Raw genomic sequence first — 14013 nt, forward strand, 5'->3', positions numbered from 1 at the left:
CGTGGGGAGGAATCTGAGCTGCTCTGAGCTGTCTCGGAGCTCCTCAGATCCCAGAGCCATCATCCCCTTCAAAACAGAACAGAAGAAGAGTTATTACAAAACAAATCATGTTTGTATAGGCGCTTAAAAAAATAGTCCTCTCCAGCTCTGTTAAGCTCATGTTACTGGCAGGGCTGAACTGGAGAGACCATGTGGGCCACGGAGCGCCTTCAGCAAATTAAACCAGCATCCAAAGGAGAAACAAGGCACTGCAGTCCAGATCCCGTCCAGACTGCAGCAACGCAGCGCGACACCCAGGGGCTGCAGGTCCCACTCTGCTTGGCCAGGGGCCTGCTCCTGGAAATGTCCATCCCCGGAGGAAGGGGGACTTCTGCCCATGGGGAGCCCTTGCTTTCCTGTTGAGGACCCTCAGCCCCAGCGCTTCGGGGAGCTGGAGGTTGTTCAGCGCTCGGCTCCGGCGTTCTGGCAGCCATGGCTCGTGCAGACTCCGTCCTCTCTGCCCAGACGTGCGCTAAGGAGCTGGAGCTCCGTCCTTCCGGACGTGTATTTTCTCTCAGCTGACGGTGCGCATCCGGCTCTGGCCACAGCTGGAGAGGTCCTCTTCCCGGCAGGGCTGGGGCTGCCTACTGGCCACCAACTGCAACCCCGCTGCTCTTCTCCGTGACTTTGTGTAGAAGGTGCTCCTATTCCTCACCTGGTCCAAGTTACCTGCACCCCCTTTCACCGCCCAGCACACTGCAGGGAGACTGGGCAGGATGCAATATTTTGAGACCTCTCCCCGTCCGACAAATTGGATTGGAATTGGCTGGTGGACTGAGAAGTTATTAGGAACAGACACCCCCAGACAATGCGATTGCACAAGCTTCATTTCCTTAGAAAAGCAGGCCAACAGCGCAGGAGTCTGTCAAGTAAACATGTTGATTCCAGGGTCTTTCGGCGCTGCTCGCAGGAAGGAGCACAGCGCTGGCGCCCGGCCTGCACCTCCAAATGCTGCCTCTCGCTCAGGGACGCCTGGACGCAGCTCGTCTGTCGGAGGACTGGCAGTGTTGGAGCGGAGGGTGTGCTGCTCGTGGCTCTTGGCAATGGCCAACAGCCCAAATCTTTCCCAAGGCAGGCAGGGTGGATGATGTGGGGTGAGCCAGTGACTGTTCTGGGATACCAGTGGGGCTGGACCAGAAGCATTAGACTCCAGCCCTGCCCAGAAGGGGGTGAGAACAGAACGTCGTGGTGTTCATATCCAGAGCCATCCATCCTCCACACTCAGGAAGGTGCAGGAGGATGAGATCTCCCCATGGTGTACGGTCCCTGCAGTGCAGCCTCTCTGGATTCCAGCTTGCCTTCCGGCTGCGGCTCAGAGCTGGGTACCTTGGGGCTTTCCTTCTCCCTTTCTTTCCCCCAGCCACTTATCCCTGTGCTTCCCAGCCCCTGGAGTTACAGCCTCCCTGAAGCCAGGCTGGAGGAAGATCTCTTGCAACACTGGAATGCTCTGCAGTCATTACCTCCCTCCCTAGAAATTTTTGGGGTCAGAGGACATAAGTCTCAGTAATCGTCCAACAACGTCAATGGAGCTCCGTTGATTTACACCAGCTGAGGATCAAACCCCTCCCTTTCCTCTCCCATATTTAAGATATTTTCCAGACTTCAGACATATACAGAGGAGGGAGTTGATGGCTCCTGGGCTGTTGAAGAGGTTCCAGCTTTGGTCATGGCCTGGAGTAACAGGAATAAGGTGGCTACCCTGGCTCTGCCTCTGCATGGAAAAGCTGTGCTCCTGCGGTGTGCTGGCCCTTGAGCTGGCAGACTGGCTGGGGCAGGCATTAGGGGGCACACACATGCTGAAGGTCTCTTCAGGCCGAGATGTGGCTCTGCCACCATTTCTCTCATGGCCAGCACCAGCATGGCCAGAACTAATTGCCATCGCTGCTCCATAGTGTGCTATGGACCCCACAGCTTCAGTTCTTCATTTCTGCAGCCAGCCACAACAAAACCCAGCCCACTGAAACCTTGCACGATCCACCTTGGGGCTCAACACATCCCTCCTCAAGCCTTTGCCAAGCAGGACATCACTGTCACAGGGCCGCCGGCGTTGGAGCAGCTGTGCCAAGTTCAGGATGCACCACCAGGGACCGGAAAACCCAGACACCTTGAGCACAGCCCTGTCTAAGAACAGGAAAAAACCACCCATGAGTCTTGAGGCAGCATCAGTTTGGATAACAGTGACGGTCTGTAACAGTGAAAGTTCATTCTGAGCCCAGTGTTTTGGTCTGGGCAGCTGGGCCAGTCCTGAGGGGAAGCGCCATTAATGTTGCTGATAGCTGGATCCAATTTATAAGGCGCTCAGCAGAGACAATCATCAGGGAAGGAGACAAATAATCTTCAGGCAATTAAATTTAATTGTTCCATCTGAAGATTATTTATCTCCCTGCCTGATGAATGTCTCCTCGAAGCGCCTAATAAATTGGATCCAGCTATCACTGATAGTGGCTGCTTTTCCCTGGCAGCGGTGAAGGGTGTGGAGAGCAGAGCAGCGCTCAGCTCTGTGTGTTGCTTATGATCTGTCACCTCAGAACATCTTTTTAGCAGACTTGAAAGTCTCCACAGGCTTTATCCATACCCAGCACTGGTGCAGAGAGCTTGGCAGTCCTGGGCTGGGTCGTGCGAAAGCTCCCAGACCAAGGGACTGGGTGGAATGAGGTCCTGTTTGGATCGGTATTGGGCTATAATGTGAGGCATCAGGGAGGATTTGTAAGTCCCTCTGTCTGTCTGTCTCTGCTTCATTTGCTTCTGGTCTGGCTGTGTCTGGAAAGGGACAGGGAGGAAGAAGGGGAGGAAGCTCCGCCGGCAGGAGGTGGGTGAGAGGTGATATGCTGCAGCCCAGGGTTTCGGACAAGGGTCTCCCGTGGGATCGTGGAGCATGGCATCACTCCTGGAAACCCCCCCCGGCTTCTCCATCCCGGCCAGAGAACACCTCACGCCTGGAGCAGGTTAGTTTAGAGCTGGCACAAGACCTGTTTCTTTTATCCAGCTTCTCTTCCCGTTGCAAACACAGGATGTACCTTTGAAGTCATCCCTTTCTCATGGCTTTGCTTGTTTGTAACCCACGTGGAAACAGGTCTGCATTGCCTGGAGAACCCAAGACATCCATCCAACAGACCCAGGTGAATTAAACTGAAGTCTCAGAAAGCAGTGCAGTCAGGAAATCTTATCGGGAAGGGGGAAGGCTCAGCGGTGAGGAGCGTGTGGAGCTCCTCTCTCCAGAGACAAAGAGCAGCAGTGGAGCAGGTTTTGCTCTGGCTGCTCTGATTCCAGGAGACAGGACGGGTGATCTTCGTTCACCATCATTACCCACCCGGACAGTGAATTCCATCTGTGCTCAGAGAACCATAGAAGTGTTAGGGTAGGAAAAGCCCTCTAAGATCATCAAGTCCAATCCTCAACCCAGCACTACCAAGGCACCACTAAACCATGTCCCCATGTTCCCAGAGCTCCTTACAGACTTGTAAGGTCTCTAAGGTTACTTGAGCTGTGAGCCCCTGTCCTGCCTGCAGCCCGTTATCAGAACGGATTGCAGGCTGGGAATGACAGCAAAATCTTGGGAGTCTGTGGGTGTTCTGAGGGACTGTGTGCCTTTCTACAATTGTGTCTCTATTCACCATCCAAACGTTGAATAGTTCAGTAGTATTTAATTAGCATACAATAACTGTCCCATTGAATTTGATGGAATACATAATTTTGGAATGCTATTTGCAGTGCTAGTTTTCTTACAGAAATCCATGTGTCAGAGCTTTATCCATTATTATAGTCTTTAAAATAGGCAGATGTGCCTTTCATGGCCAACTGCATGTTTTATTAATGGACTAGAACTATCAGATGTATTGTAAATCACGGGACACAGCCACCAGTCTGCTGCTTCTCTCCTCCAGGGTCCCAAGGCTAGGGAGATTAATTGCCTGAGCAGCTCGTACGGAGCCGTGGGGCACGTGCTCACTTCCCTGCTCTCAGAGCAGGTTCTCCTGGCCTGTGGTAGCCCTCTCTGCCCTGTCATCACTGCCTGTCCCCCTGGCCACAAACATGGCATGCAAACCTCCAGCTGGCACATGCAAACTTTCACATTTATATATAGATAATAAAATTAACATGGGCTGCTCTGCTCCTCCAATTCCCTCTTCTCTCTCCTCTACTTCATCTTTCACCTGCCCCTCTCCTCTCCGCCCTCCAAAGTCAAGGGCAGGAGCAGGGCACCTCGGACCTCTCCAACAGAGCCAAATTCCCCAGGTCACTTTTTTATTGAAGCCCTCACACGTTGTGCATGTTGCACACAAAGGTGTCCTGTCTCACTCAAGCCAACAGAGCAGCATCTCAGCATCTCTCTTCATTAGAATATTCACTAACAATTTGAATTCTCTTTTGGTGGGATTGGAAATAGTGCATGGGTGATTGCTCCATAGGAAATAACCCGGAAAGGCACATGGGATATGCTGAGAGTGAAAGCTGGAGTCAGGCTAAAGGTTTAGTGGAAAAGCTCTTGGCAAAGCCACACTGGCCGCAGTCGGACCCGCCCAGGGACCCCCAGGCGTGTGACAGGGCTAATGAGGGCCCATCATCCGAGTGAAAGGACTGTGCCCAAGGACATCCCAGCCAAAGGCTCCGTACAGTGTTTCCATCTTCCTGGCACGGCTGGGTCTCGGCAGGAGCTGCCTCCTGCCCTCCACACGCTCCCTAGGGATGCTCCCAGCAGCCATTCCCAAGACAGGGGCTCTGCTGCTCTGCTCCAGCTCGAGTTGTCCCTGTGGAAACACCAGCAGAGCGCCCAGATCGTCTTCTGCAGACAAGCGTGGCATGTTTTACACAGGGCTGGGCCAAAAATACCCTTTTGCTGCTATCAGGGAGCACAGCCGGGGCCAGGCTCACCAGAGAGGTGAACTGCAGCACCACACACATCTAGCCCTTGGCAGGATGCTGTCTGTGACCACATTTTATCTGGATGAGGAGTGAGGCCACAGTCCTTGAGGGCTGTTCCTGAGTTAGGCTTGGAGGCCCTCATTCTGCCCAGGAAGGTGTTCTCCATGGCTGGCTCCAGAGAGGTGTGAAGGACCAGCCTTTGGCTCCTGCCTGGAGCTTCCCCAAAGCATCCACGGGCAGGAAAAGGGACGGGAGAAGGCTGGAGAAGGTTGGAAAGCACTCAAAGATTTGGGAATAGCAGGACCATGGGCAATGGGAGACATGGAGGGTGCAGACAAGGAAGACAGCAAGGAGGAGGGAACACAGGGTTGTGCATGACCATCTCTGCTTTGTGCATCTGTAATGACAGCACTGGACGTGAGCGCAATGCTAAAATCCTGGCTCGGTGCGTAATACTCCACTGGGGACAGATGTCCTCCCTTGTTTTGTACACTGTAAATGCAGTATTGGTCCCAAACCCAAATGATTCCCCCCCTCCAGCATTGTCCCCCCTCCCATCAGCTGCAAATGGCACAGATGGCTGGAAAAAAAGAATAGTTATTTAAAAAAAAAACAAAACCAACAAAAAAAAACCCACCCACCCCAACCCTGTTATTTCTGCATTTTTTCTGCGTGAGGACACTTCCTTCCTTCCAGGAGAAATCAATCCAGTACCAAAGTGTTAACCGCTTCCCAGCCGCCTCCTCCAAACAAGGTGAAGTTGGGCTGGTCCCTGGCAAATGTGGCACCTTGCCATGCTCCCAGGCTGCCCCCAGCTCCTGAATCACCCCTTGTTCCCCGGGAAGAAGGATGGAGGGGGCTGGTGTCACAGCCAAAGTCATGGAGAGCCTTCAGGAGGCCGCGCGGGTTGCTGGAGGTGCTGGATGGAGAAGGCTCCAGCCGTGCAGCAGAGCAGGAGAGGGTGAAGGAGCTCAGCCCGGCTGTCTGAGCAGTTGGTGTCCCAGAGGATCAGAGGCAGGATGAGTCCTTGGCAGGGACAGCCCGCGAGCAGCTCAGAGGAGCTGGAGGCCAGCAGCCCATGTCCTCGTGGGACCGCGGTGCGCTGGAAGGACAAACCTCCTGCGGTGCCAGGGACAGGCTGAGCATTACCTGCTCCAGCCTGGGGCCTCCTCACCCACACAACAGACCCTGAGACAGACTCTGGGGCCTCCTGTCGGATGTGTTTAGGAGCTTGAGAAGGGATGTGGGGTGCAGAGCTGGCTTGGATGCTCTGTCCCCAGTGCTTGCTGGTACAAGTCCACAAGCTTGTGTTGCTCATGGGGATCTCAGAGTCCCTCTGGCCATGCCCCAAGAGATTCAAACTCTCTGCTGGATGTTCAGTCTGCCTCATGTAGAAAGCCCCTGCCAAGGATCCCTTGCCTTGTACAGCTAGGTTTCCACATGGAGGAAGCCCAGATGCCCAGACCTGCCCAGGCTCTTCTTCAGGACCTGCAGCCCTGGTGTTGTGGTTTAACCCCAGCCAAGACCAGGACATCCAGTCAGGGCCAGGAGCTGCACAGGAGGGAGGAGATGATGTGATGCCATGGGCAAGCAAGGCCAAGGGGCAGTCAGAGGAACTGGCACCCCCGGGGCAGAAAGATGCAGCAGGATGTGTGGGCAGTGCCAGCAGCGCCGTGCTCAGGGGTCTCCTGCACAGGGAGGAGCAGAGAGGTACCAGCAAAGGTCCATCAACACACAAAACACATCCGACATCAAGTCCAAACTTCTCCATTTGAAGAGCAGTGTGAAAACAAAGTGCTCCCCCAGGCTTTGAAAAGCCAGCTCATGATTTAGGGAGAAGAGCAGATCTCCTTGTCATCCTGGAGCTGTGGGGAAGTGGAGAGAGGGTCTCAGCCCTTGGGTCCCTCTTGGATTGCCCACGATGGGGATGGGGTCCCTCAGCATCTGAAGAACAAGAAACTTGCTTCCATGGGACTCTGGAGGTGGTGCTGCTTGGGTTCTGTGTCCCCAAGCCCAAGAGCTGCTGCTCTGTGCTCTGAGGTGTCTGGTGGTGACAGCCTGGGCTGGCCCCGCTGTGCAGAGGACATGCTCCTCCCAAATGTCTCTAGACACCGTTTTACAGGAAAGTCCAGCAAAACACTTGAGTTTTGCTGGTGGAAGAGCAGTTGGCAAAGGGCTGCTGCCTGCAGAGCTCCTCAGCCCCTCCCTGCAGGAGGCTGCACATAGGAAGCCCACAGTGGCAGAGATCCAGGAGGGAGGAAACCCCCACTGAGCTTCCGCTGGTGCCCAGAGGGAGCCAAGGGATGCAGAGGGGAGGATCAGGGCAGACGGGTGGGAATGGAGAGTGCTGCAGGGCCCTCCACCATGGCCATCCTGTTTGGGCCATGTGCAGCTCCTTTGGTGGGATCCCCGTGCCAGGAGAGCTACCTTACTGGGATTCCCCATCCAAGGAGAGCTCCCTCAGCCGGCCCCTGTCCTGTCCCTCTTCAGCTGCCCTTGGAGCATTGCCTTGGCTAAAGGGACAGTGTCTCTGTCTGGCTGCCCCCTTGGGAAGTTGTGGGAAATGGGAGAGGACAGGCAGCTTGGGAGGAGCAGCCTGGCTGTGGGGATGAGTGGGGATCAGGAGGGATCAAGCCAGGCAGTGGGGATCGGGTGGCTGGGAGGAGTGGAGGCAGGGGCTGTGTGATCTGAGCCGAGGAGGGGCTCCTCTCCATGGGACAGAGCTGAGGGGTCACGAGCTGGAGCTGCCGAAGGGCTGTGTTGGGGCTGGGGGGACAGACCGAGGTGCACTCAGGGGCTTTGTGTGCACAGCCCGCACAACAGCTGCCGACAGTATGGTTGGCTCCAAAGCTGGTGTTGACAGTCCTTCACTTTTATGGGAACTAAATTTACCCAGACACACGCAAAATAAAAAAAAATAAAAAAAAAAAAAAAAAGGAATGAAAAAGATGGAGGGGTTGGAATTAAAATAAATTGCAGCAGCGCCAGCATCTGCTGCTTTGTGGTGCAGTCTGGGTTACGGAGAGGGGAGGAGAAGTCCCCGAAAAGGAGTAGCACTGGTGTTTACTGCAGCCCCGAAACATCCCCCATTTGTGAGCTGAGTGTGTTTTCACCGTGTTGCCTCAGGAATGTTTGACATCCAAGATGCCAAAGAAATGTACCCGCTGGGTGGAAAATGAAAGCCCAGGGGTTCTCCATCAGTGGGTTAGCGGGGCAAAAATGCTCTGTGTTGTTATCAGAGAGGAGCTCTACCAGCAGCAGAGAGGCTCCGACAGGAAAAAGATGTGATGGTACTTGAAGCTTTTACCTCCTTCCTTTTCAGATGCCCTAGAGCTTTTGCTTAAATGTTTGATTATTCTTTCATGTCTTTTCACTTCCCTCCTGTCCTCTCAGGCCACAGGTGTGCAGAGTGGTGTTGGTGTTTTCCTTTGGTTGGTTTGGTTCCTGTATTTGGTGTCTGGTCTCCTCCAGGTGTGAGGCAGCAGACCCAACACGCACAAGATGCGACTGTCCATTCGGTTGGCTGCAAAGAATTCCGGGTTGGGCTTCCAGAAGGGTTCTTTTAAAGGTGGAGATGCTCTGGAAGATGCTCTACCATTAAAAAGTGTGCGGTGCCATGTGGGCACGCCTGCCGACACTTCGAGGGCAGAGAGCCTGAGCTGCGCCCCGCGGGGGCCGCACCCTCCTGTCTCCATCAGCAAGGACGGCGGCGTGGCAAGCTATGGCACCACCACACCTGTGCTCCCGAGGCACGCTCAGCCCAGCTGGTGCCGAGGTACATCCTTTGTCCAGAGTGGTTTGGAAGGGCAGGGATGTTGGCAGGTCACAGTGGGTCTGGTGCTAGCTTGGCACAGCCAGGAGAGGGTCCTGGCATGAACAACATCCTCCCCGCTGCGGGAGCCGCTGCAGCATCGCCCAGCTCCTGAGAGTGCAAGTGCCTCTCTGCAGCAACACAAGCCAGGCCAGGACGTTCTGCACAAGATGAAAAAAATTCTTATTTTTAAATATCACCGCCGCTTTCATGGACGTTCAGCACTGCAAACAAACGGTGCAGCCAGGGTTTGCAGAGGCTGCTGTCAGCAGGGCTGGGCTACCGGCCCCCCGCCGCTGCTGCTGGGCTCTGCGATTTAACTGGTGCCCAAACAGAGGAGCCAAGGAAAAGGTTTTGATGGCTTCGCGTGTGGCTGGAGCGGAAGAAAAGCAGCACAAGTGGGCACAGATTTCCAGAGTTCAGGAGAACACTATTTTTAGCTGCCTGCTGTCTCATTTTTCCAGATGACAAGTGCGCCGCTCTCTCTAAAAATTGAATTCTTCTTGTGTGTTTTTCGGTTGACCCCTAATTTTGTAATGAAAAAGAAGATGCTGAAAACAATTACTCACTTTTTAAAAATTGGAGCCAACAGTTTCTTTTGCTTCGTTCAGCTGTGATGTGACCAAGGCCAGAAGTTATGCTCTGGGCGGAGGTTGGAAACCAGGGTGGTTGGCACTGATATGGCATTTAGTGGGTGTGTAAAATGAGTGAAAATTATACCAATCAGTGAGTTATTCTCTGAGGAGGAAGTGCAGCCTCTGAGATGAGCTCTGAAGTCAATAGGAAATGCTGTCCATCCCACCAGCACCGAACTGTGCTGGGGACACAGCTCTCGATGCATGAGAGCTTGTCCAGCCTGCAGTCACTGCTCCTGTTCCACATGCTCCTCTTGCAGGCATGAGCAGCTCCTCACTGCTCTTCTGCCCAGCTTTCTGAGGCACCACAGCTCGTCTCACTGCTTTGTGGCACCAAGAGGTCTGGCCTGAGCTGCCCATGGGAGTTTCATGTGTTATTCCTCTTGCAGTAGCCAGCTGGAAGGATCCTGGTGACTCCAGTAATGCCACCAGTGCAGCAAGGATGGCTTGAAGCAAACGCAAGGCAGATGTGGTATAGGGTGATGGGTGCTTCATGTTCCTTTTGTGGGTGGGAACCGCTGCTCTGCACAGCCAGGGAGAAAATCTGGTGGCAAAGCCAGTCACTGATACACATAGTCCATAGCATTTTAATATTCCCATCTTCTTCACAAGCTGCTGAAGGCTGGCCACACTGATGAAGGCCTGCTTTCATCTCCCTGGCAGTAGTCAGTGCAGGCAGCACCCATAGTGATGTTTTCCCACTAAATCCCCAGCTGCTGGAGTCGTGTGATGCTCTTACAAGGAAAGGCTGAGGGAGCTGGGGCTGTTCAGCCTGGAGAAGAGACACAGCTGAGAGGGGCCCTCATCCCTGGGTGTCCCTGTCTGCAGTGAGGGCTCCAAGCAGGGCCCAGGCTCTGCTCCGGGGGCCCAGCAATGGCACCAGAGGCAAAGGCAGAAACTGATGCCCAGGACGTTGCACCTGAACATGAGGAAGAGCTTTCCTGTGCACTGGAACGGGTTATCCAGAGAGGAGGTGGAGTCTCCCTCACTGGAGATATTCCAGAACTGTCTGGACACAGCCCTGCACCCTGTGCTCTGGGATGACCCTGCTGGAGCAGGGAGGTGGCACCAGATGAGCCACTGTGGGCCCTTCCAGCCTGACCCGCTCTGTCAGTCCGTGATCCTGCGATTCTGTGATGCAACAACCATTTCTGTTTTCACTGGATAGTGTCCCAGGCCTGCCAGTAGTGGAGAAAACTGGTCCATCGAGAGAGAAATGCACAGAACCCAATGGTGTGTAATTACTGCCTAAAACTGGAGCCCTGTTTCTGGGTGGTCAAGTGGATCAGTGTCACTGCTGGTAGTACCACTGTCTGCCAACCCAGAGCAACTCCCAAAACCCAGTGTGGCTGGTGTGGTTATGGTGAGGATCCCTGAACATCCCTCTGGCCACAGAAAGGCCGGCTTGGCTCTCACAGCCCCTGCAAAGCAGCTCCAGAGCTCACATGCGAACCGGGCTGTGCTGAGCGTACACAACTAAAGCCTCCATCCCCTTGGCATCCCGGGAGCGCAGCGGATGCTCAGGGGCTCCAGTGTCCAGTCCGGCCACCACGGACATCTCCGGGCTGTTCGTGCCGTCCGGCCCCGTTCACACACGGCCGTGGCCCGAGCACTGGGAGGTTCGGGCAGCCCGGAGGCGCAGGCACGCTCCTCCGCGGGACTTCAAAGCGGGCTCCTTTGTGTGTGTGCGTGTTTGTTCCCCTCCCCTCAGTACGGCTGCTCTGATCGATGTGACATCACCTAGAGACGACGCGGGGGGACCAGACCCCGCCATTGTCCCCGGGCTGGGAGGCGATGTCCGTCTCCTAGGAGGTGGGAGCTGGGGCTCGCAGGCATGCTTTCATCTCGCTGACCTGCCCCGCTTGGCGAGAGGGTTCTTCCCAAGGCACCGGCCTGGGGAGAGGCGTCCCCACTGCACAGCAGAAGGGACACGAGTGAGAGACAGACACGCTCACAATGTTTAAAGACATCATTAACGCCCCCGTCCTGGAAGCCCGCACTTGCCAGCTATACCCATCTGTTGCTTTTCATTAAAGAGAGCCCGATCCTTTCGGAGAGGGGTGTGGAGGGGTGTGGGGGTGTGCTCGGCCCCTCCTCGGCACCCTCCATCCCTGCACCCGCCGAGAAGGGGGGCGGGAGGCAGCTGGGGCTGGGATCCATCCCAGGCACACGGGGAGAGAGAGCCTCCGAGTTATCCGAGGGCGGAAGGGAGGAGTGGCCATCCTGCTTGGATCCCACAGACTGGCACCTTCCCAGACCGGGAGAGAGAAGGCATCCCGAGGCTGGATGGCAGAGGAGGAAGACTCCACCAGGAAGGTGATGGGGGAAGGCTGAGGAACCCGTTGCTTTCTGCAAAGGCCAAAAATGTGCAGCTGACCATTTTTTAGCTCTCTGGGGCGATGGATTTTTGGCCCACCTTAGGCAGGTCCAGAAACCCCTGGATTTCTTGTGCTGTAGCAAGAGTGGAGGGGACATCAAGAGGCAGATCCCCTCATACCCCTTTCCTGCCTGCCATGGAGGAAATCCCCCAAATCAGCCGGTGAGAGGGGTTCCCCTCACCTGCCACCCGCAGAGAGACAGGCAGGGGAGTGGGACTAAGGACTTCCAGGAGCTGGCTGGAAGGGAGGAGCAAGCACTCTCTGCCCCACAGGCAGGAGGAGAGGACACAGACACAATGCCTCCCTCTACCTGGGTGACAGCCACGGCCCAGCAAGGCACCAGCAAGGCACAGGCTAAGTGCCTTTCTAATGTCTGGTCCTTTCCTTGGCTGTCCACCACTGGCAGCTCTCTGGGAGCAGCTGGCCAGGATGGCCCCATCATCCCCCAGCTGAACAGAGAGACATCAACACCCTGTGCAGTGCCTGGATTCCCCCTGGAAGGTGTTGGGGCAGGGACCATTCCCCTGAGAGCAGAGCACCCAGTGATACCAAGCAGTCCTAATTTTGGGCAAAGAGAGTGAGGAGGTGATGGAACTGGGCTTCCCGGTGCCTCTGGGGGCTCCCAGCCAGGTGCAGTCCGCAGCAGGCAGCTGGTGGCAGGAACCCCCCTACAATGCCACAGCACTCCTCTTCCATGCCCCACAGCCCCAAGGAGAGGGAGAACCTTTCAAGAGAACCAGGGATCCCAGCCGTGTTTGACCCTGGGGCTTTGCAGAGCACATCTCTGGCCATAGTGGGAGACACTCTCGTCCCCACCCGGTCTGATACAAATGTGGAAGGTGTCTGCAGGAGAACATTTGTCACCCGGGTTGGAGCCAGGGACACGTGACTGGTGCTGCCTGCCTCCAGAAGATGCTGGGTGGTGAGGGGCCCCCGCTAACAGCACGGAGCCAAGTGCCCCCCTCGTACCTGCTGAGGCTCTGCTGGCTGTGGGGCTGCGCTGTGCAGGGGAGCATGAAGGTGACAGAGCACACACGGTGTCTCGGGATGCTGCGCCCACCCACCCAACGCGGGGAACGGGACAGCAGGGCTGGGATCTGCTGTGGGCAAGAGCCCAGGGTTCTGCTGTTCAGATGGGTGCACGTGAGGAGATGGATGAAAAGGGGAAAAGGACAGTGGTTTGAAATCATGAATGCAAAGGGGTTCCTGTTCTTGCCATGGTTACCTGGGACCATCCTTAAAGACCTGCTACCACTGCTGGCACATTTCCCCATTTCCCCCACTTGACTTGCCATGGCATCTTCACCGGGGGCAGGAAGATGGGGTCAGGCTTTGGCAGTCTTTGGGTCAAAGCTCCCCTTGATACTAAGCCATGAACACATAATGCTCTCAACACAATGATGGGCTTCATGGTAATGACCGAGGCCATCTCCTGTGGGCACCAGGGCCAAGCTGAGGACACCTCTTCACACTTCCACCCCCACAGTCTCTCCCAGAAACTTGTGCCAAGGATAGGCAACTGCTCAAAGCAGGCATGGCAGGGCCGTTCAGGCTCACACCAGAAGAAGGAAAGCAGAAACATTTCCATGCCATCCCAACAGGGGATGCAGCAAGGCTTGGCCATGTGGGCCAGCATCCCAAGGAGGGCTCCAGAAGATGTACCCATTTTGCAGTGACTCAGAGCAGAGTGGGGTTTTAACCCCGTGCTGAAGCAGCCTGCCTGCACAGCCATGCAAGGAGAAGGTCCAGGAAAAAGTCTGTCCCAAAGCCCACATCCTCTGGCCATGCGGCCCCATGGCCAGAGGGTCTCGGTGCCTGACATGTGATGGTGGGAACAGTGGTGGGATGCCCACCCTGAGCAGTGACAGGGCTCTGCCAGGCAGAGGCTGGACATCTGCACCTTGCACTGTGCTGGGAAGACCTCGGCATGTGCCTTTCACCACCTCTTGGAGACACCGGGCATCCCTGCCTGGCAGAATATTGGGAAGATAAATTACTCAGGGACAGGGCTCACATCACCCTTCACCTTGCAGAGAAAGCCCAGAGCTGGCACACGGGGGAGTTCAAGGAGGGAAAGAGTCTCTTGCACGACCCAGGGGTGGGGGGCCTAGAGAGCTGAAGTGAGGTCCCCAGCAGCTGTGACAGCGTGTGCAGCTCAGCTCTGGGAAGGGGCAAATGGAGCTTCCTGCCGAGGGGCAGCACAGGGGCAGCTCCAATCTCTGCTCTGTCCTGTGGGACAGGACCCAGGGAACGGCTGGAGCTGTGTCAGGGAAGGTTTAGGTTGGGT

The sequence above is a fragment of the Corvus hawaiiensis genome, chromosome 16, assembly GCF_020740725.1.
Source record: "Corvus hawaiiensis isolate bCorHaw1 chromosome 16, bCorHaw1.pri.cur, whole genome shotgun sequence".
Lineage (NCBI taxonomy): Eukaryota > Metazoa > Chordata > Aves > Passeriformes > Corvidae > Corvus > Corvus hawaiiensis.